The sequence below is a fragment of the Monodelphis domestica genome, chromosome 3 (assembly GCF_027887165.1).
Source record: "Monodelphis domestica isolate mMonDom1 chromosome 3, mMonDom1.pri, whole genome shotgun sequence".
In the NCBI taxonomy this organism is placed as follows: domain Eukaryota; kingdom Metazoa; phylum Chordata; class Mammalia; order Didelphimorphia; family Didelphidae; genus Monodelphis; species Monodelphis domestica.
This window is the reverse complement of record NC_077229.1, coordinates 79,535,367-79,557,543: the sequence shown is the minus strand read 5'-3', so window position 1 is coordinate 79,557,543 and position 22,177 is coordinate 79,535,367. Positions and strand designations below refer to the sequence as shown.

At 42.4% G+C, this 22,177-nt stretch overlaps 1 protein-coding gene across 1 annotated transcript in view; it reads right to left on the bottom strand.

Moving 5' to 3' along the window:
- Nucleotides 1-21,904, bottom strand: part of SBNO2 (strawberry notch homolog 2) — a 239,803-nt gene extending 217,899 nt beyond the window's left edge. Inside the window, exon 1 of the mRNA XM_007489371.2 lies at nucleotides 21,734-21,904. The gene's annotated coding sequence lies outside the window, so the exon portion shown is untranslated. The remainder of the gene's footprint in view (nucleotides 1-21,733) is intronic.
- Between the last annotated feature and the right edge of the window lie 273 nt (nucleotides 21,905-22,177).

Here is a 22,177-nt window from a genome sequence, read left to right as displayed (position 1 = left end):
TTCATCAAGGCCAGGTCACTGATACACACCATGGCCTACTCAATTGACCAAGCTTAGCCAAGATTGCGGAGTAAATGCAGAGTCACCTGGGCTCTTCCAAATTATCCTCCAAACATTAAAATGATGCCCCAAAATAATTTCTGGCGCAACAGAACCAATTAAAGGGTAGGATGAAACAATTTCCCAAACCAAAACAACATATATGGTTGACAGAAAAGGTCACTGGGGTGAGAGTGGTTCACAGTCCAACTCAGATCACAGGTCATGCTAAGCATGTCCTAAAGGTATGTACATTAGCAGCCCCTGCTCAAGGAGCTCTCAGCCCACAGACAGTAAAGGAGTCAAATAAGGACAGAAGGAGATTACAAGGATCCCTTTGTGGACACTGGGAGCAGGATTCTGTTACACTGCCTACATGTGGTTCTGAGTAGCAGTTCCAGGGTAAGGAAGTGCACTAGCAGGAAAAGAGGGACCCTAATTATAATTCCAAGGCAGAAAAAAAGTATTTGCAGTTGCTCACAGATAAGAGCACAGGCAAGGAAAGAAGTAACTACAATACTCCTTAGACCATACCACCTTGGAAGAAATGAAAACTTACAGCAGCACAAAAACCCAGAAACTTGAGACACCTGGGAATAGAGCCCAACTTCAATATAAAGCAAAAAGAAAAAGGATGGAAAAAATGAGCAAACTAGGGAGAAAAAAGAACCTAACCATACAAAGTTACTATGGTGATAGGAAAGAGCAAAACACAACTCAGAAGAAAATAGTAATCAAAACCACCAAATCCAAAGACTCAAAAGAAAAAAAAATTAATTGGTTTCAAGTCCAAAAAGAATTTCTGAAAGAACTCAAAAAGGACTTTAAAAATAGCATGAGAAAGGTAGAGGGAAAAAAAATAGGAAAAGAAATGAGAGTAATTTTTTTTTTAAAGAGAGAAAAAGTCAATAGCTTGGTAAAAGACACAAAAAAATAGTGAAGAAAATAATACCTTAAAAAAAAACAATAAAAATTCACTGAAGAGGAGAGCTTCTTAAAAAGCTGAAATTAGTTATGGGTTCTCCAGGATGTAAAGGAACTCCATATCATTTCATGCATATTCAAATATTTCAATGACAACCACATACAAATAATTTTGCCTCTTTCTGCTTGAATTACAGAGCTAGAATTAGTTCAGAAAGGTGGAAACTTCAAAGAGGCAAATTTAAGCTTGTTGAAAGTAAAAACTTGCTAACAATTAGGATTATCCAAAGGTGGAATGGGCTGCCTTAGAAAGTAGGAGATTACCCCTCCCTAAAGGGTATGAAGCAAAAGTTGGATGACTTGTCTCCACGCTTACAGAGGGAACTTCTCCAAGTTCAAGCTGGACTAGATAACTGGGGTCCCCTCAGATTCTGAAAGCCTGTTTTTAAAGCCAGTATCATAAAAAACTATTCCATCAAGCTCCTTCCTCTCTTTCTGTGTTCATGTTCACTTCCTTATTTGCAACCCCATATGTCAATCTGACTCTAACTTGCTTCTAACTTGGTTGGCAGCATTTGTGTCACACAAGGCAATGAGAAGAGAGGAACAAAATGAACTTAAAGGTCAATGAGATGGAGCAGCTTTTTAAAAACTTCATTGAACAAAGCAGTCATTTTGTTTTTAAATATAGTTCCTGAACCACCAAAGAGTACTCACTTCAAAAATAGAAAGTGTTTAGTTCTTGAGAGTGGTAAGCAACTTACAAACATCCCTTTAAATGGAGTTCACAAGTGGTTCTTTAGAAAGATTAATCACAGAATATCAGAAAGGAAATGCCCTTAGAACATATAATAATGAAAGTTAAAGGCTTCTTAGAACAAAGAAATGAGAATATGAAAGCTAGAAGGGTCCTAAAAACACAGAATATGTAACATGAAATAAAAGGGCCCTTACATGACCTAGTCTAGCTTCTATTAAAGAGAACACCATAGAGTATTTATGTAGTGAATTTCCATCTCCCACTTCACATTTAGAATACTCTTCTTCCTCACCACTCTTCCTTTCCAGATCCATCCGAGGTGTGCTTATTTCAAAGGCCACCTTTCCAAATTCCCCCTAGTTGATACTGTTTCCCCCAGGTCTGTACTCCACAATTTTTTTCTTAGGGGAAGGGAGGTCCAAACTTGTGACTTTGCTGTTTCAAAGAAACTCCCTCTGGCAAAGCAGATTGACAACTGTCCAGCAACTCAGAGCCAGAGGAGACCTAGGTTGGGCGTTAAGTGGTTAGATGACTTGGCCCAGAGTCAGACAGTCAGTATCTGTCAGAGGCATGATGTTAATACAGATCATCCTGACTCTAAGGTCAGCTCCCTATCCATTCTGACCAGCTTGAGTTTATATTTATTTCTACACATTTTCTATTTCAAACTAAGTGAACATTTTGTTCCCCACAGATAAAATAAGCTTTGAAAAATAATTGTAGGGGGCAGCTGGGTACCTCAGTGGATTTGAGAAGCAGGCCTAGAGACTGGAGGTCCTTGTGACTCTGGGCCAAGTCACTTGACCCCCATTGCCTAGCCCTTACCACGCTTCTGCCTTGGAACCAATACAAAGTATTGACTCCAAGACGGAAGGTGAGGGTTTTAAAAAGCAAAAATAATAATAATTGTAAATGATACATGCAAAGTCCAATGGAACTGCTTGTCAGCTCTAGGAGTGGGGAGAGAGGGGAAGAACATGAATCATGTAACATGGGAAAATATTCTAAATTAATTAATTAAATAAAAATGAAAAAAAAAATTGTAAGTCTATAACCAGGTTCCAAGACCAAGCTAACTGGTTACCAAATCTGCCAACTCCTTAAAAAAAATCATTATAAAATCTAACATGCCCAAAAGGGAAAGATAAATGCCATTCTGACACTGATCAGGGGATACATGAGAGTTTTGAATTTAAAAAAGACAGATAGCATTTTAAATGCCTGATTTGAAAAAGCTTAGAAGCTTAGTTATCTTAGAATCTTTGATTTAGATCATCTAGCCCAACTGACCATCTCATGCCACAATTAATTGGTCCAATGAAGGCTATTTGGTACTAAATGGGGAAAGGATTCTGATTTGTGGTGGTGGTGAGGAAAGAACATTAGCCTAGGGGCTGGGGGTCTCCCATTAGTCTGTCTGCCAATGTCCATAGTGTTACCTTTCCATAACTCACCTGTCCTACCTTCCTTCAAAAGCTCAGTTCAGATCCTTCCCTTTATCTTGTGAAGTTTTCCCTGATTACCACAGTTGTGAGTGACATCTCTCACCTTATACTTCTAAAGCATCATCTGATCTTCCCAACCCCTCCAGACTCCAAACACTGTCATTCCACCTCCAAAAGCTTCCTTCCACAATCCTCTTTTCTCCACTCATCCTGCAGCAGGTTCTCATCACTTCTCATCTGAACTACTACAACAACCTGCTTATCTCAAATCCCCTCCCTCAAGTCCCAGATTCCACTGTCTAGTCCCAACCTATTTTTTCAGCCTTAAAACATAGATTCCTCTTCTACCACCACCCTAATACATTGGCCTCCTTGGGAGCTCCTTGTGACAGATCCTTCATCTCTAAGCCCCAGCCCTGGAAAGCACTTCCCATTCACCCTGGCCTCTTAAACCTTTGGTTTCCTTTAAGACTCAAATCAAAGGGCCATTTTTTTCCCCTAAAATCTTTCCAGATTCCGCCATAGCTAATGCCTGCCTCCCCACTCCCAAACCAGCCATCTATTCTGCATATCCCCCATATGTTGTACACGGTGTTCCCTCCCTTCTTAGTCTGAGGGCTCCTCTAGGGCAGGGAGTATTTCTCTTGTTTTTCTCTCTAGAATACCTAGCACCCAGCAGGCACTTATAAATATTTACAGATTGATGGAGAGACCAATTTATACATGTGGGTTCTAATATACACAGGATTCAGAATTAGGACATTAGAGACCATCTGGACTAAATGCTTCATTTCACAAACAGCAAAATAGGACCCAGAAAAGGACAGTGATTTGCCCCAGGTCAGAGCATGAGAAGCAATGGACCTCTGGCTCTAAATCCCTTGTTCTTGCCACTATATCACCTTGCCTTTTCCCTATTACTTTGTTTTTTGTTTTGTTTTGTTTTAACCCTCATTTTCTATGTTAGCAACAGCTCTAAGACAGAAGGGCAAGGCAAATAGAGTTGTGACTTGCCCAGGGCCACACATCTGAGAAGTATCTGAGGCCAGACTGGAACCCAAACTGACTCCTACCCTGCCATCTCACTTCCCCCTTTCCACATTATTTTATATTACCCTTTAATTTCCTAGTACAGCTTCACTGTAGAATACAAGCTCAATGAGAACAAGCTTTGTTTTTTATTTTCTTTGTTCTTCCAGTGTCAATCAGCCAAAAAGCATTTTTTAAGGGCCAGGCACTGTGCTAAACTCTAGGGATACAAAGAAAGATAAAAGACCGTTCCTGCCCTCAGAGAGCTCAGTCTAAAGAGGAGACCACACACAAACCACTATAAACAGGATAAATTGGAATTAATCTCAAAGTGAAGACACTGAGATTAAGGAAGGATGGGAAAGGCTTTTTACAAAATGTAGAACTTGAAGAAAGCTGGATAAACCAGAAGGAAGAGTTCCAGGCATGGAAGAAAGCCAAGGAAAATGCCCAGAGTGGAGAGATGAACATCCTTGTCAAAGAACAGCAAAGAGGTCAGTGTCATTGGATTGTGGAGGATGGAGTAACCCAGGCTCTGTTTGAACATCAACAGTGATGGCAGCCACAGCTGGACACTTGTGCCCATAATGAAGTCCTTCCTTCTATTAACCAGCTATCTATCTCCTTTTGTAACTTCTGCCCATTGTTCTGAGCTTGGCTTTAAGGCCAAGCTGATCAAGTTTGCTTCCTCTTTTCAAAGGCAGCCCTTCAAATACTTGGGGGTAGAAGGGCAGAGAAAGCTATTGGTTCCCGTAGTCTTCAACTTTTCCAGAATTAACATTTTAATATCCTTCAAACAATCCTGATATGATGTTCCCTTACCATAATAGCTATTCTCTTCTGAAAAGAGACCCATTTTCCACATACTCTTAAAATGTGGTGGCAAGGACTCACAATGCTCCAGTTGTAGTACTTAATAGACTTTTGGTAAACTAGATGGATTGAGAGGCTAAGCTAAATATATCTTCTACCTCTAATGTTATATGTTCTAAGGGTTCTTCCAGTTCCAACATCCTATGTCCAAAGGATATTCTATGTTCTAAGGTAGTGGTGTCAAAACTCAAATAGAAGCTGATCCCTACCAGTTGTAAACTGACTTAGAAAACTACAAATTAGCATCATCTACATTTAACTGTATTTTTATTTCTTTCGTTAAGCATTTGCCATCTACATTTTTTATACTCTTAACTTCCATCTTATAATGTATACTAGGTATTGGTTCCAAAGCAAGAGAGGTAAGGGTTACACAATTGAGGTTAAGTAGCTTGCCCAGGGTCACACAGCTAGGAAGTGTCCACCTAGCTGCCCCACAAATAGATTTTAATCTGGTTCTTTCTCAATCATTTTGTCAGTTTGACACCTCTGCCCTAAGGTTCCTCCAACTCCAACATCCTATGTCCTAAGGCCCTCCCCAACTCTAACAGTCTATGTTCTATGCTTCCAAAATTAGTAATTTATGATTTCCCAAACACCAATGGAAAGAACTCATCTGTAGAGAAGCACACTATTTATACTGATTTTTACCGAAATGTTAAGATTCCAGCCCAGCACAGACAAGAACTGGGTTTAGCTCTGAGATGGGACTAGGTAAAAGACTTCTATTTTACTTATCTTGGCTTTAAAAACAATTACTGTAGAATTTCACAACAGGGCTGCAACAGATATGAATATACTTAGGAAACCAAGGGCAAGGAATTCTAGCACTAAGTAATAGCCTATAATATTCATTTGGTCTATATCACTGTTGGCGAACTTTTTCAAGTTCACATGCCCAAACTGCAACTTCAAGCTGCCTGTGAGCCTCATTACCCCAAAAAGCAAAGGAAGTGCTCACTTTGGGTGGCTGGACAGAGGGGCAGGGCATGAAAAAAATGTCCTCAGGCACTGGGAAGAGGAGGAGCATGGCAGCTCCCCAGTGTCAGTCCAGCACACATATCAATACTTAGCCAAAGCTGATCTAGATGATTTGGGGGCCCAGATTTTTTTAGATCTTACACAACATAGCATTGGAAAGCAATAAGGGAAAAAGCTAACTGATGAGATGATGCAGTCATCCCTGTGGGTGGACAGACCTCCTTGGGCCCTCCTATCAGTTGCCCACCTGGTCTTCACAGCCCTATTGCCCTTACCAGCTTCTCCCTATGCTCATTTCCCTCTTTGCAGCTTTGCTCAGGCTGTTAACCTCACTCAACTCCAAAGCCATCCTCACTTCTCTTTCCCAACCCAGCTCCCCAATGCTTTCAAGATTCATCTGAAGTCCCGCTTCCTAATATCGAAACCACAGGTTCTGATGCTTAATTATATCAAGTCCTTGTACTATTCTCTGGTTTTGTCATATACTTAAGTCATGGTCTAAATAGTCCAATAAAAACTAGCTCTGTGACCATACATGTCACATAACATAATTGGGCAGTAATTTCTCCATCTGTAAAATAATGGAATTAGAGAAAAAAGATCCCTAACATCCCTTCCAGTTCTAACATTGTATGCTCTACACACTCCCAGCTTGAACTTTGTATGTGTAAGGCCTCCCCAATTCTGAAATTATTTGTTCTAAGGGCCTTCTCAACTCAAATATTTCCAAGGTCTGTTTAGGTTCTGAAAGCCTATGTTCTCATGTCCCTTCTAGCTCTGTGGTTAGGCACACAATCTTGCTAACAGTGTCCAGTGACTTGAACAGACAAGAGAAAACATGCAAAACCCAGTCAGAGAACCTAGGATGGGGTAGAACAGGGGTGAGATTTTCCTACAGAACCAAAGATGGCTGTAGTGCTCAGAAAGGGTATGTGTGTGTGTGTGTGTGTGTGTGTGTCTGAACTTGTGGAATTCTGCCTTGCAAAATGTCCAATCTTGCCAGAGTAGTCATTAAAACATCTTCAATTCTACTGGCAGATAGATAGTCATCAGGGTGGAAACGACCTATGCCTCAGATTCTCCACCTCTCTGGGGAACCAAATTGCTCTTGCTCTCACCAACTTAGAAAACTAAGAAGATTCACAGTAAAGGACTGTTTTTCACCCTTAATCCTATGGCCTATCACTAGTGTGCATGGAATTCCTCAACTGAGGAGAAAGTTCAAGTAAAACAGCAAACTTGATTTTGGGAAAGCAAGGCCCACTGACTAGAATCTCAGAGCTAAAAAAGGACCTTAACAAATCACTCAGTTACAAAATCTTAGCATTAGCCAGTCTTGGAATACAGCATGTTAGAGCCAAAAGGGACTTTAGGGGTCATTCTGCCAAAGCCCCTGATTTTACAGACAGGCAAACTGAGGAAAGGAAGTGGATGGCCTACAGTTACCCAGCTGGTGGCAAAACTTGCACTAGAACTCAGGTCTTTACTGAATTAGTCAAGTGAGCTGTCTATTACAGCATTCTGCCTTAATCCAACTGCAACCTGTAGCAGCAGAATGCCCCTCACTAACATCCTTGACAAATTCCTGACATCCAGTTTTTCTCTGAACACATCCAAAGTCAGGAAACCCATTACTCTGCAAAACAGGCTCATTCCATTTTTTAATTCTGATGGTTAGGAAATCCTTCCTTCTATTAAGCCAAAGATATACTTAATAGTCAGCTAGATGGCACAGTGGATAGAGCACCAGAACTAGAATCAGAAGGACCTGGGTTCAAATTTGGCCTCAGACACTTCTTAGCTGTATGACCCTGGGCAAGTTGCTTAACTCTTGCTAACCCTTGCTCTTGCCCTTCTGTCTTAAACTTGTGACTAAAACAGAAAATAAGGGTTAAAACAAAGACATGTTTAACATGAGCAGCTTTACGGGTCCTAATCCTACCTCCTGGCACCAAATGAAGTAACTCCATGCCATGTTTCTCATAATTGCTCTTCATTTTATGACTTCTGCCTCACTACTATCTTCTCTGAGCCCAATGACTATAAGGTGCCATTTGTAGACTTAAATGTAGAAGGGGCCTCAGAGATGACCTACACCAATTCCTTCCCACTCACATTTTACCGATGAGAAAAGGCCAAAAAAGCTAGGCGATTTCCCCAAAGTGACACCAGTGACAAATAGCGGAGCCAGATCTCACATCTGGATCTTTTGACTCCAAATCAATCAATCTTTCTATACCACCACACTGTCTAGTGTTTTGCAATTACAAGACACATTATATAGCCATTACCTTCTTTGATGAACCCTATATTATAGATAAGGAGGGTCACTTTGCGGCTGAGGAAACTAAGGCTTGACACATTTTCAATAATCCCCCCAATCCCAGAGGCCAGTCTCTCCCCGTCAGGCTCCAAATTTAGGAGAGTTAAGAGTTCCTGCAACCAAGTCACAGCTGCCTGGAGGCTCTCGACTCCTTATATAAGAGAATCTTAAGTCACAGTCACAAATCAGAGACTGGAAAGCATGGTTTTCCCTTATAAATGGCCCTACAGTCTAACCATCCAAATCCTGGAGGAGACCACACTGAAAAAGCTGGCAGGTGGTGAAGAAAATGGCACTTTTCAAATGACAAATTCTGCCTACCATCATTTTTGTGTATTTAAGTGAGTGGTGTGACATTTAAGTGAATGGTTTGACCTTTATTACCAAGGCCAAAAGCCTACCAGGATGTAAACCCCTAAAACTGCAACAACTCTCTGGAAACTGTTGACAGACATAATTCTGGAGGCTTCCCTTCCCTGAAGTTCAGGACTGGTCCAACAGAGACAGACAGGAAAGCAGGTATGCACACACACGTGCATGAATACGCATACGCATACATACACACACACACACACACACACACACACACACACAGAGCAATTCAGTGAGACACCTCAAGTCTCTGCCTGGCATAGTCATCTCCATGTTGGGCAATGTTAGGAGGACTCCTTAGACCTGCCCCATACTGTAACTAGGAGGAGCAATAGGCAATGCCTTTGTAAAACAAGGAAAATAAAACTCTCCCATTCAGGCAACTTGAGATGGACAGTGTGGGCTGCTGCTAAATTCCAGCAGAGTTAATTAGTTTGGGTCTCAGCACTCTTCACTTCCTGTGCCAAGCAAGGGAGACAGGGTGGTGTTCTTCAGCTACTCCACAGCTGGCCTTTCAGAACAGGGGACACTAGCTGCTCTTCCAATGATCCCCATTCTTCTTGAGGATGGGGGGAAGACTAGAAGCTGGGAACAACTGGCTTTGGTATGAAAGGGAGCTGGAGAATAGTCTGCTTAGGTCATTAATATTCCATCAAATGCCCAGTGGATTAAGTGTTAAATGAAGAAGCTGTTGTGTCCTGCTAATGAGGAAATTACATTAAGTGATGTAAAAGACCATCCTAGGTCAAAGTAAAAGAAAAAAATTGTAAAACACCATGAAGTTAAAGTTGTGGTTGAAAATTGTGCATAAAAGGGGAAAACTGAAAGTTTGGGTATCTTTCTTGTTTTCTTGATTTGGTAACGCTTCGTGGCTTCTAGATCACAAGGCCTGGAATGATAAAGGTCTTGGGTGCTCACCTCAGACAAGCTCCCACTCCATCCCAGAATCCCATACAGTGATGGAGTCATTAAAATTGAAATTTGCAAGCTTAGTTTTTAAATACAATGATGGGGTGGGGAGAGGGCAGCTGGATTGCTCAGTGGTTTGAGAGCCAGACCTAGAGACAGAAGGTCCTAGGTTAAAATATGGCCTCAGATACTTCCCAGCTGTGTGACCCTGAGCAAGTCACTTCACCCCCATTGCCTAGTCCTTATCACTCTTCTGCCTAGAAACCAATACACAGTATTGATTCCAAGACGGAAGGTAAGGGTTTAAAAAAAAAGTACTTTATATTCATTCCCTTTTGTGAGGGATCCTTATAATGGCCTTTTAAGGTAGACAATGCTAGTATTGATTCTAAGACAGAAGGTAAGGGCTTAAAAAATAAATTAATTAACTAATTTTTAAAAATAAAATAATAAAATATAATGCTAGGAGCAGCTAGGTAACAGTGGGATAAAGAAGTAGGCCTGGATTTGGGAGGTCCTGGGTTCAAATCTGATCTCCTACATTTCCTGCCTGTGTGATTCTGGGCAAGTCTCTTGACCCCAATTGCTTACCCCCTTATTGCTCTACTGCCTTGAAATCAATATTAGTATCAACTCTATAACAGAAGATAAAGGTTTGGTTTTTTTTCATGTAATGCTAGTTATATTTTAGTTTAATTTAGTTTTGGTAGATATTTCCTAATTATATTTTAATCTGATTTAGGCTATATTCACTTCCAGATGACTATGGTTTGCCAAGTGGTTGACACCCCATTTCTTTACAAAGTACTTTATAAGGGGCAGTTGGGTAGCTCAGTGGATGGGGAGCCAGGCCTAGAGATGGGAGGTCCTGGGTTCAAATCTGACCTCAGACACTTCCCAGCTGCGTGACCCTGGGCAAGTCACTTCACCCCCATTGCCTAGTCCTTACCACTCTTCTGCCTTGAAACCAATACACAGTATTGATTCCAAGACAGAAGGTAAGGTTTAAAAAAAAAAAGTACTTTATATTCATTCCCTTTTGTGAGGGATCCTTATAATAGCCTTTTAAAGTAGACAATGCTAGTATAATAATTATCCCTGTTTCAGAGATGAAAAAATTAAGCCTCCAATAAGCCATAGTAAGTCAAGTCTCCCTGTTCCAAGCACAGTTCTTGGAACATAGTATGCTTAGTGTCTCTTCTTGCTCCATAAAGCTGAGCTCCATTCTGAGTTTGGTTTTTCAGAAGATCCAAAGGTAAGGAGACAGTCCCTCAAAAACAAGGTATGTTTGGGGGCAGCGAGGTGGCTCAGTGGATAGAAAGCCATGGACCTAGGTTCAAATTTGACCTCAGATACTTCTTTACTGTATGACCCTGGGTAAGTCACTTAACCCCAGTTGCCTAGCCCTTACCACTCTTCTGCCTTGGAACTAATACTCAGTACTGATTCTAAGACAGAAGGTTATGTGTTTAAAACAACAACAACAAGAGATGTTCAAGCAACATGCTTTAGTCAAAGTGGAGGGGAAAATTCCTGACAGAGAATCAGTGAATCATCAACACGTTTCTTTGACCACAAATTTGGGATGGGGAGGCACTAGTAAACTCTGAATTTGTGATTCTGTAGGCTAACAAAATTCAGTTGTTCTACCACGTGGCTAAATTAGAATTGTGGGGCTGTGTCATGCTTTCCAAGACATTCTAAAATTTCCTATCATAACATCAAGCTGTTGTTGTTTGTCCTTGTTCAGTCATCAACAACTCTCCATGACCCCATTTGGGTTTCTTGGCAAAGATATTAGAAAGGTTTGCCATTTCCTACTCCAACTCATTTTACAGATGAAGAAATTGAGGCAAACAGGGTTAAGTGACTTGTCCAGCGTCCCGTACTAGTGTCTGATGCTGGATTTGAAATTGGGTCTTCCCGATTCCAGGTCTGGCACTCTACCTTCTGAGCCACATAGCTGCCCATTATCAAGCTACATCCCATTTATGGAATTACCCAGCTTCAAAAGTGAAAGAGGACTCAGAATCAGTTAGTCAAACTTCTGGTTTAGGAATGCTATGTGCATAATGGAGGCTCTTTTTCGATGAATAGCTATAGTGCTGGAGAGCTCCCCAGCTCCTGAGGTAGTTCACACTACTGCCAGACAGTTCTACTCATTAAGAGATTCTTCATATCAACCTGAAACATGCCTCTGAAATTTCCTCTGCTTATGTCTGTTTCTTCCCTCTAGGGTGAAGCAGGTTGACTGTTCCCTCTTATCCAAGGACCTGAAGACAATGATCACGTCTTCTTCACAGGATGAATGGGCCCAGTTCCTTTGACCATTCCTCCTCTAGGAATGTCCTCTTAACTCTTAACAATCATTATCCTAGGAAACATTCATTCCCCTTGTCCATGTCCTCTGAAAACATGGTGCCCAAAACTGTTTGCATGCCATACCTCAGATGTGCTCTGGGAAGCCTCAAAGAAACCATCCTGAGTCCTGCTCTGGATGCTATATTTCTGCCTACAATGACCCCAGCTCTTGTGGCATTCACATTGCAGTCAACCAGATCTAAACATAGGATATATTGTATAATGTTTACTGACTGACAAGCAAAGAAGATGCATTTGTAGCATCTTAAGGCTCATATTTGGCAAGACCTCTAGATCGAGCAGGAAGGTGTTCAGAACAGTCCAAACTGCTCCATTTTTCTGTGCCCCTTCCACCAAAGGGCTCTGGGAACTCACAGACACAACAGTCAAGTCATTTCTTGACTTCAAAACATTAAGGAAAAAAGCACTGACTCATTTAGTCTTTCTATAATCACCCCAACCAAAGCATGACCTGACCAGGAAACAGAAAGCAGCCAACAAAAGCTGAACAAAGCTTGGAAGAGACTTGAGTTCAGATCATTGCTTCAACATTTCTGATCTATGCAATCCTAGGCAAATCACTGCAATTCTGAGTTTTACTTTCCTCATCTAAAAAATGGGAACAGTAATATTTGCTCTCCAGAACTCACAAGATTATAAGGAAATATCCTAGTACTACAGAAATGTGTACCAGAATACCCCTTTTTCAAGGGTGTTCCTTTCTCAAGCTGTCTCCCTCCCTTACCATAAAACCCAAGCCCTCTACACATCAGAACAGACAAGAGGTCCCTTCAATTACCCTACTAGCACATCTTTCCTGCTAGAGGAAAAAATACTGCATCTGTGGACTTTGGAATTCTCTTGAGGTCTGACAATTTTATAGCTAGCAGAGAGAACAGCAAATTCTTTCATTAACTCTATGTAATCTGTTTCTCAATGAGTCTTACAATATAATCACTTCAAGGCAGTTCAATTAAACTTTATTGCTGCCATTATCTATGCTGGGATCCATATTACTCAGCACATTCATGAAGTATTAGGTCTTCAAATAGTATACATACTTCCTTGGTTTCTATTTCAGAGGATCACAGGACTGTGGGTGGAAAGGGGCCTTAGGGATCATCATCCAACTCAGGCATTTTACAGAGGAATAAACTAGGAACCAAAGAAGATAAATAACTTGACCAAGGTTACTCAGAGAGTAAACAGGACCTGGATTTGAACCAGATTGTCTGCATCTCCATCTAGTGTTCTTTCAATTACAAATGGGTTTGCAGGCTTGTGATTTGTTGGGGCTTCCTCAAATCACGGAACAGAAGTGTAGGAAAGGATCTTGGAAATCATGTCACCTCACCCCCTCATTTTTCTGATGAAGAAGAGTTAAGTGATTTGCAAAGGGCACCCAGAAATTTCATGGCAGAATCAGGAATTCTCAGTAGGTGGCCTTTCCATAGGGTGATAAGAGCTTTCACCACAATAATCCCAGAAGAGAATCAGTATAAGAATTCTTCTCATTTTCAAGATAAGGAAACTGAGGCTCAAAGAGGTTGAAGTGATATCCAGAATTGACATTTGAACCAGATGTCCTAACTGTGTCCAAGATTATTCAATGGGAACTTGTTATCATCATAAAAATGTTTAAAGAGCTGAAAGCCTCCTTAAACACAAATGATGAGGCAGAGGTCTTATGTTCAAATCTGGCCTCAGACACTTCCTAACTGTGATCCTGAACAAGTCACTTAACCCCAATTGCCTAGCCCTTACCATTCTTCTGCCTTAAAATTGGTACTAAGATAGAAGGTAAGGGTTGCAGCAGTTAGGTTGCTCAGTGGATAGAGTGCCAGGTCTGGAGACAGGAGGTTATGGGTTCCGATCTAGTTTCAGATACTTCCTAGCTATGTGACCCTGGGCAAGTCACTTAAACCCTTCCCACTCTTCTGCCTTGGAACTGATTCTTAGTATCAATTCTATGGCAGTAGATAAGAGTTTTTACTTATCACACACACAACACAACACATTCACAAAAATGATAGAGTACTTTCAAATGGGAAATTGGAGCCTGAGATGAAATCAAGTCAGTGTTTTTTCTATTTCACTAACAGATTAATTCAGTCAGTCCAAAAACACTTAACCAGTACCTGAGGGAGGATACAATGGGGAACACTATTGAAAATTAAAAAAAAAAAACCTGGACAGTCTGGAATGATGAGCAGACATTAGATGATGAAATTTATTAAGAATGAATGTAAAGTCTTGGGCTCAAAAATATAATTGCACAAGTATTTAATAGCAAGGGAGACTTGGCCGGAGAACAGTTCTTACGAAAATGACCTAGGAATTTTCATGGTTGCAAGCTCAATATTAGTCAAGAGTGTGACCTGGCAGCTGCTAGCCAGAGCTAAAGCAGCCACATTTCAAATTAATAGAAATCCAGTGTCCCAAAGGAGAGAGGCACCAGTCACACCATCCAAGGTCCTGGGCAGACTACATCTGGGATATTGAGCTCAGTTCTTATCCCATTTTAGAAGAAACACCAACAACTTGAAGCAGGTCCCAAAGATGTAACCAGGAAGGACTACAGTCAATTAGCCTGAAGAAGTAAAGACATAGGATGGGCATTCCTAGGTCCTCCTACTCTCTAGAAAGCTGTCACTGAACCATGCAGATTCTTCCATATGGTCCCAGAGAATAAAAGTAGGAAGAAGGGGTAGAAGTTATAGGAAAGCAAATTTCTGCTCTCAACCCAAGGAGAAACTTCAGAAGAATCAAAGCTACCCTATTATGGAACAGACTGCTTCAGAAGTTAGGGGTGAGAATGCCATCATTAGGAATATTTCAGAAGAGGGTAAATGACTACTTGAGAATGTTGGCTTAGGTAGCTTTTGACATCCCTTCCTATGCTGAAATCCTGAGTCTATCTTAAAAATTTAGATTAAGGTAAATACTTTGTTTTTCTAAAAGTGACTGTAACTAGAAACAAAACAGAGAAAAAAAATCCTTGCCTTCATTCCATTCTGTTTAAATCAGCATATTCCTGCATCTATTCAAGAAATTCAGCCCTTTCACAAACAAGGCAATTCAGATATAAAATGAAAGGAATTATGACAATCATGAGAAACAGGTCAGTGCTGCTCTTAAATGATATTAAAAAAGCAGAAGAGGGGCAACAAAGTAGTACCAGGCCTGGAGTCAGGAGGGCCTGGGTTCAAATTTGACCTCAGATACTTCCTAGATATGTGATCCTGGGCAAATCACTTAATCCTGTAGGTCTAGTCCTTGCTCTTCTGTCTTAGAATTGTTATTAAGATAGAAAGTAGGGGGGTTAGTGGATAGGCAATGGATAGCTAGCTAGGCCTGGGAGTTGGCTTCAAATCTGGCCTCGGATACTTCCTCGCTGTGTGACCCAGGGCAAATCACTTAACCTATTGTCTAGCCAAGTGATAGCAAACCAATGACACACATGTCAGCACTGACACACATAGCCATTTTCAATGTCACATGGCCACATGTGCGCTCAGGGAACCTTGGGCCCAAAGCAGCTGGGGGAGCCTAATGCCTGCATGTAGCCATGGTGGTGGCCATGCCATATCCCGGCTGGTGGGGGGTTGGGGGGGGGGGCACTGATCCATGAGCTGGGGGGAGGGTAGTGGTGGGAGGTGTGCCAGGCGTGGTGAGAGGTATGCTAGGTGGCTGGGGTGCATGGGGCTCCTGTAGGGGCAGAGAGGAGGAGTGTGCTCAGGTAGGCAGGCTGGCTGGCAGGAAGCAGCCCCTGCTGGTCTGGCCAGCAGGCTGGGGAGGGGCGGGGCCAGACCAGCAGAAGACTGGGAGGGGCTCCGGACCACCTGAAACAGAAGAGTGCCTAGAACCAATTGCCAGACACTTTTAGCACCCTGAAAAATATAGCAATGGCTTTAGTCACAACTTTTCCCTCTATGTACTTTTGTGAGACCTTATTCTCAGCATTAAATAATAACAAAACCAACAAAAGAAACAGATTGACAGATGAAGTTAGTAGCGCTTGCTTGGGCAAAATACCAACCTTCAATTGAAGATTTAGCCAATGAAATTCAGCAACAAAAAGTCACTAATAGGCAGGTTAATTAAAGAATTCCCCTTCCCCCTCACTTATCTTAGTTCATGGCACCACATACAAGTTAAATAATATCAAGACCAACAAAAGAAACCAACTGACAGATAAACAAAGAAGTCACTAAGCAGATAAGTTCAATAATTAATTTTTTGTTTATTAAATAGTTATATATTACAATTATACATTTTTTGTTATTTAAACTATAAATATCACAAAATTATGGGTTTTTTCTCAAAGTAACACACCACCCAAGTTATACTCAGTTTTTTGACGAATTTTGACACACCAATCTCAAAACATTGCCCATCACTGATCTAGCCTTTGCCCCATTTCCTTCTCCAAACCAACTTAGGGTATCAATTCTCAGACAAAAGGTAAGGATTTAAAATAAATCAAATCAAATCAAAGGGGCAGAAGGAAGAAGTAAGAAGATCTGGGGATTTAGGGTTTGAAAATCCAAGTTCAAATTCTCACCCACAAAGACTGGTTAGTCTCTAGGCCTCAGTTTCCTCATCTATAAAATGAGGAGGCTGACCAGATGCTCTCTGAGATCTTGTGCAGTTGTCATTTCAAAGTTGTTTGTTTTTCTGAAGTATGGGTACAGCTCCTAATCAACTGTAGAAGAGTTTTCAACCAGGAGAGCAACATTTAATACAAAGGGGAAAAAAAAGGAATTGCCTCTAACCTCCCAGAGGGGAAAAGGGCCAAAGAGGGAAAAGGAGGTGGGTCTTTAACCACACTATCTCATTCCATTCCTCAAGTTTCTAGGTTGCCCACTCCAGCACTGGTATAAAAATTCTGAATGTGCAGTCTAACCACATAGCACTCACTATGGAAAAAGTTATTCAACTTATATCAAAGTTCATCCCTTTTAGCAATCGCACACATAAATATGCAACTTCAAGGCAATGAATTGGGAGTAGGCCATACAATGTCAGCCTTTTCTCAATTCACTCCAATTTTTTTAGATTATGTTGCATACACTCCCACCAAAAAAAAAAAAAATAGGCAGACAAGCTAATTCCTGTCCTGCATCCTCCCCAAAGGAGAGTATAAAAGCCTTCTTAATTAGGTCTAAGAAGGCCTTCCGGAGAGTTGGTCTCTGGTGATTACAATCCCAGCTACGTATTCAACGACTGCACAGTGGCTCTTTATTAGCACATTTCAGTTTATAAGGATTGAAGTTAAGTCACATCAGCACTTTCATTACAGACTCCTTGTCTTCTAAGGGAAGAGCTCAAATTCTAGGAAAAAGACAGTACATTTTCGACTTAAAAAAAAAATTGGTAGCATGATAATGAGGCAGTACAGAGAAGAGGAAACCTGTCAAGAATTAAGTGTTGTGGGTGACCTTGGCAATTCAGAGAATCTCAGAAGGTTAGAAGTGGAAGGGGTCTAAGAAAATAGAGTATCAGCGCTGAACAGTACTCAGGGGCTACTGTGCAATATCCCATTTTACAGAGAAAAAACAGTCCACTGTTGCAAAAAAAAGGGGGGGGGGGACAAAGAAGCCAGGTTCCCTGACTCTAGGTCCCCAAGACTCTAAATTAAGGAGGTCGGGAGAGGGAAACAGACACATCCAAAATGCCAAACACAATAGCAAAAACCCAATAATATTCTCTGGATTGCATTGATCTCAATCCCCTGAAGCCTCAGTTTCTTCATCTGTAACATGAAGGGGCTGGAGTTCATCATTTCTAAGATACCAATCAGTTTCAACATTCTTTACTTTAAGATCGCTTCCTAGCTCCCCCCCCCCATCCAAGACTGTCTAGAGAGCTGTTTTTTTCTTTCTCATATTTATGTCCAATAAAATAAATGACATGTCCATTGGATGGCTGCTCTCACCTGTTTAAATAGCAAAGAAAGAACAGAGCACTGGATTCAGATGAGGAATCCAATGGGACATTGATTAAATAAATCCCTTCCCCTTCATTTTTCCAAGGGACAAAAAGGTTAGAACTAAATCAAAATGTTTAAGACTAATGATTTTCAAATAGAAGAGACCTTAGGGGTCATACAGTCCTGAATTTTAAGAGCAAACTGGGAAGTCAAGTGACTAGCCCAAGGTGACACTGATAGTAAATGAAAGAACTAGGATATGAACCTCTTCTGATGAAGCCCAACTCGGTGCTATCTCTACTGTACCACAAAGGGAACAAGCAATTTTCAAAGAACACATTAACAAATCTCCATGCAGCAGAAATCATTGGATCACCAGGGCACCAAATCTGGCTTCCATATTTCATTTCAAACAGGTCCAGGGGCTTGGAGGCAAATACAGCATTTCTCTTCCGAAGAGAGCACAAAGGGCCAACTCCTCCCTTAGGAAGTAGGCTAAGTCTATAGAAGCATTAGCCCCAAGGGTACTACTCTATCTTCTGGTAAAATCACAAGGGATTGTGGAAGAACAAGGAGATGAGAAGCTCAAGGTTTGAATAAAGTCACAAGTCAAAGCTGTGTGACCCTGGGCCAGGGGCAAGTCATTTAATCCCAAATGCCAAGCCCTCAATGCTCTTAGAAACCACAAAGTTAACCAAAAAATTATTCATGTATCTTTTCCTCAAAGAAGAATGGATGTCAAGACAAAGGGGAACAGAAACCTGGAGGAAAATGGAAGTACTAAAAGGCACAGAATCAAATAGAGGAATTTTTAAACCCCTACTTTAAGGAAGGGCAAATCCATCCAACAATAAAAAATCAATTTATAGTCCCTCCTAATGGCATGAATACATAGGGACAAGCTCAACTATGGGGGCCTTCTTGGGACTCGTCTGTTAGCCCACAAATGCCGATGTTAACTTGCTTAAAGTTAGTCCTATGCCAAGAAAACCACAGGGCAGGCAGTTTCCATGGATGGGAATCTTGTATTATAGAAATGTTTACACCACAGAGTTTCAGGACTTTAGGCAGAGAGGCAGCAAGACATAATGGGAAGCAGTGGCAAGCCCTCAGCTCCAGTCTGGCAGGACAGAATCAAAGCCTGGATTCAAGTCCCACCATTGGCCAAGTCCCTTTACCTCTGTAAGGCACAATTTCTCTGGATACTCTACAGAGTGGAGGGCCCAATACTGGCACCAGAGACCTCAGGGTTTTGATGAGGGGAGTACTTGGTAAGCAAGGCACTGGAGATTTAGAGTTGCAAGGGAGATGAAGCTGAGGTCTGAGAAGGCAAGTGAAGTGATTTGCTCAGTCACACAATAGGTGGTAATGCTGGGTAGGGTTCCCAAAAAATGTAAGCTGAGCTTTGCTATTATCAAAGAGATGTAATGATGTTTTTTGGAATGCCCACCTCCCAAGTTTGCTGTGAGAATAAGAGGAGATAGGGACCCTTTTAAAAGGCCAGTTATCACAGAAAGGGTCTCTAAACTAGCTTCAAAAGAGCAGCAAGCACCTTTGTACTTAAACCCAGGCCCAGGAATCCCTCTCAAAGATGGCCAGTCAACTACCACAAAATCTCAACATTAGACAGTCTTGGTATTAAAGAGCTTATTGTGACAGGAAGGGCATATCTATGAAACTGATAATAGGCACTCTAAATGCAAGCCTTATTGTTCACTTACAGTAAGCGCCAAAGCAAACAGCACCTTCTGAGTCAATGCAATTATCAGCTAGCCTTTTTTCTCCCAAACCTCTAAAAATAATTGCAGCCCCAGCCCTCCGCTGTTCACCACTAAATGAAACACTAAATCCTGTACAGATGTTCACCTTTATAACAAATGTACCCATTGGAGTTAAACACCTATTCTCCAATAGGGCAAGCTACTAAGTAAGATATAAGTGCTATTTGAGACTTGGGGATATCCTATCAGTTTACCTATCACTTTCTCCAGGTTGTTTCCAGCTCTGTTTTACATAATTAAAGGCAATCTTCTTTTCCTTCCCTCTACTAAGTGGTGCAGTGGAAAGACTGAGCCTGGAGTCAGGAAGCCAAGAGTTTAAATGCAGCCTGAGGGCCTTATTAGTTACAGGACTCCAGGACAAGTCACTTAATTAGGGTTTGCCTCAGTTTCTTCAACTGTAAAATGGGAATAACAAAAGCACCTATCTCCCAGGATTGTTGTGAGATCAAATGAGATCATTTAAAGCACCCAGCACAGTGCTTGGCACACAGCGGGTACTCTATGAATATTTATTCCCTTTCCTTTCGCAGTGAAAATTAAGCTAGTTGGTAAGACCTACAAATCTATCCAATCTCTCCAAAAATAAAATAAAACCCTAGAGAGTCAGGGGGGAGAAAAAAAAAAGGGTGCTCTTCTCAGAACTAGCCAGCACAGACTCCATAAGACAGACCTCCAACTTTGTATGGGTGAAGATTCTTAAAGACCATTTGATTCCAGCCTTTTATTTTATGGCTTAAGAAGCTGTGGCCCAAGAAGAGAAGTGACTTAACCCAGGTCCCACAATGAGTTGGTGAACCAGGTGTCCCAGCTTTCCCCTAGGACTCTGCCTGCACTATACCACAGGCAGCAGCAAAGACCGGTAAGGGGAACACTGTGCAGGAAAAATAAAGCCTGGGTATTCGAGAAGGGAACCCTAAAACCTGTTTTGCAGAGGAAAACAGGGCCCCAACTTCCCTCCTGTGTCCTGGATTGGGGGAAGGGAAACAATCTTCCCCCTTCCCACTCAGCCCCCAACTTCAGTTGGGGAGGCACCAAAGGGATCCTGCAATCTCAGGGGGCCCCAGTCCCTAATCCAGATCCCACAATTCTAGGGAAATTCTCTAACGGACACCAACTCCACCCTGCTTCTGGGTGCCCACGATTCCCAAAGTGACTCCACATTCCGGGGAGTCCCCACAGTGAGCAGTCTAGATTCCTAAGAGAACAGTAACTCCACCCTGATTGGAGACACCCCACAATTCCAGGACAGCCCCAGATCCCTAAGAGAACACCAATTCCATCCTGATTAAAGGAGATACCAATTCTCAGAAGTGACCGAACAACACCGGGGATCCGTAGCTACCTAAAATGACCCCACAATTCTGAGGGGCCCCCACAGCTCCGGAGCAGTCCAGATACCCACGGGAACACCAACTCCACCCTGATTCAGGGCAGTCACAGTTCCTAGGAGACCCCATAATTCCAGGACAGCCATAGTTCTAAAAAAGACTCCACAACTCAAGGGCGTCTCCGGCTCCGTAAAGTGACCCCACAACCCCGGGGGGCCCCCACAGCTCCAGAGCTGCCCGAAATTTCTAAAGAGGAACACCAACTACAGTCCTAGTCAAGGTGGCCTCAGTTCCCAAGAGATCCCATAACTCCAAAAGAGCCCCGGTTCCGAGGAGAAACTCCACAAGTCCAGAGGAGTCCCAGGTCTCGATAGACAACCCCCCCAAGTTCTGGGGAGCCCCAGTTCCCGAAAGTGACCCCACAGCTCCAGGTCCCCTAGAGAAAACCAACACAATAGGGCGGCCTCGGTTCACGCAAGTGACCCCACAGCTTCAGAGCAGCACCGTTTCCCGAATGTGACCCCCCAAAAACTCCAGGACGGCCCAGGTTCCCGAAAGCCGCGGAAGTCTCGGACTAGGGGACGGGGCGGAAGAGGGGTCGCCCTGGAGGGGATACAGGGAGGGGGGAGAGGAAGGGAAAGAAGTAGACGGGGGGGCCGGCGAGATGGCGCCTCACCTCGGGCCTGGGTCCGGAGCCGCCAGGGGTGGGGGTGGGGGCGGGGGGTTCGCGGCGCACCCAGAGAGCCCGAGCGGCGCCTCCGCTTCGCGGTGCCTCTCAGCGGCTGCAGTGGCTGCGGCTCACTTCCGGGTTTCAGGCGCCATCTTGGTGCTGAACACGAACTTCCGGGAGACGTCATTTGAGGGGCGGGGAGAGGGCGGAGAAAGAAAGGGGAGGGGAAGGGAAGGGAGGCTAGAGGAGAGGTGAGGAAAAAAGAAGGGAATACTGGGGAGGAGAGGGAAAGGGAAGAGTGAGAAAGGGAGAGAAAAGGAAGGACAAAGGAAGAGGAGAGAAGAATAAAATAGGCGAAGGATAAAAGAGGAGAAGAGAAAGAAGGAACAAGAGGAGAGAAAAGGGAGGGCAGGAAAAGGAGGAGATGGAGAAAGGTCAGAAGGGAAGGAA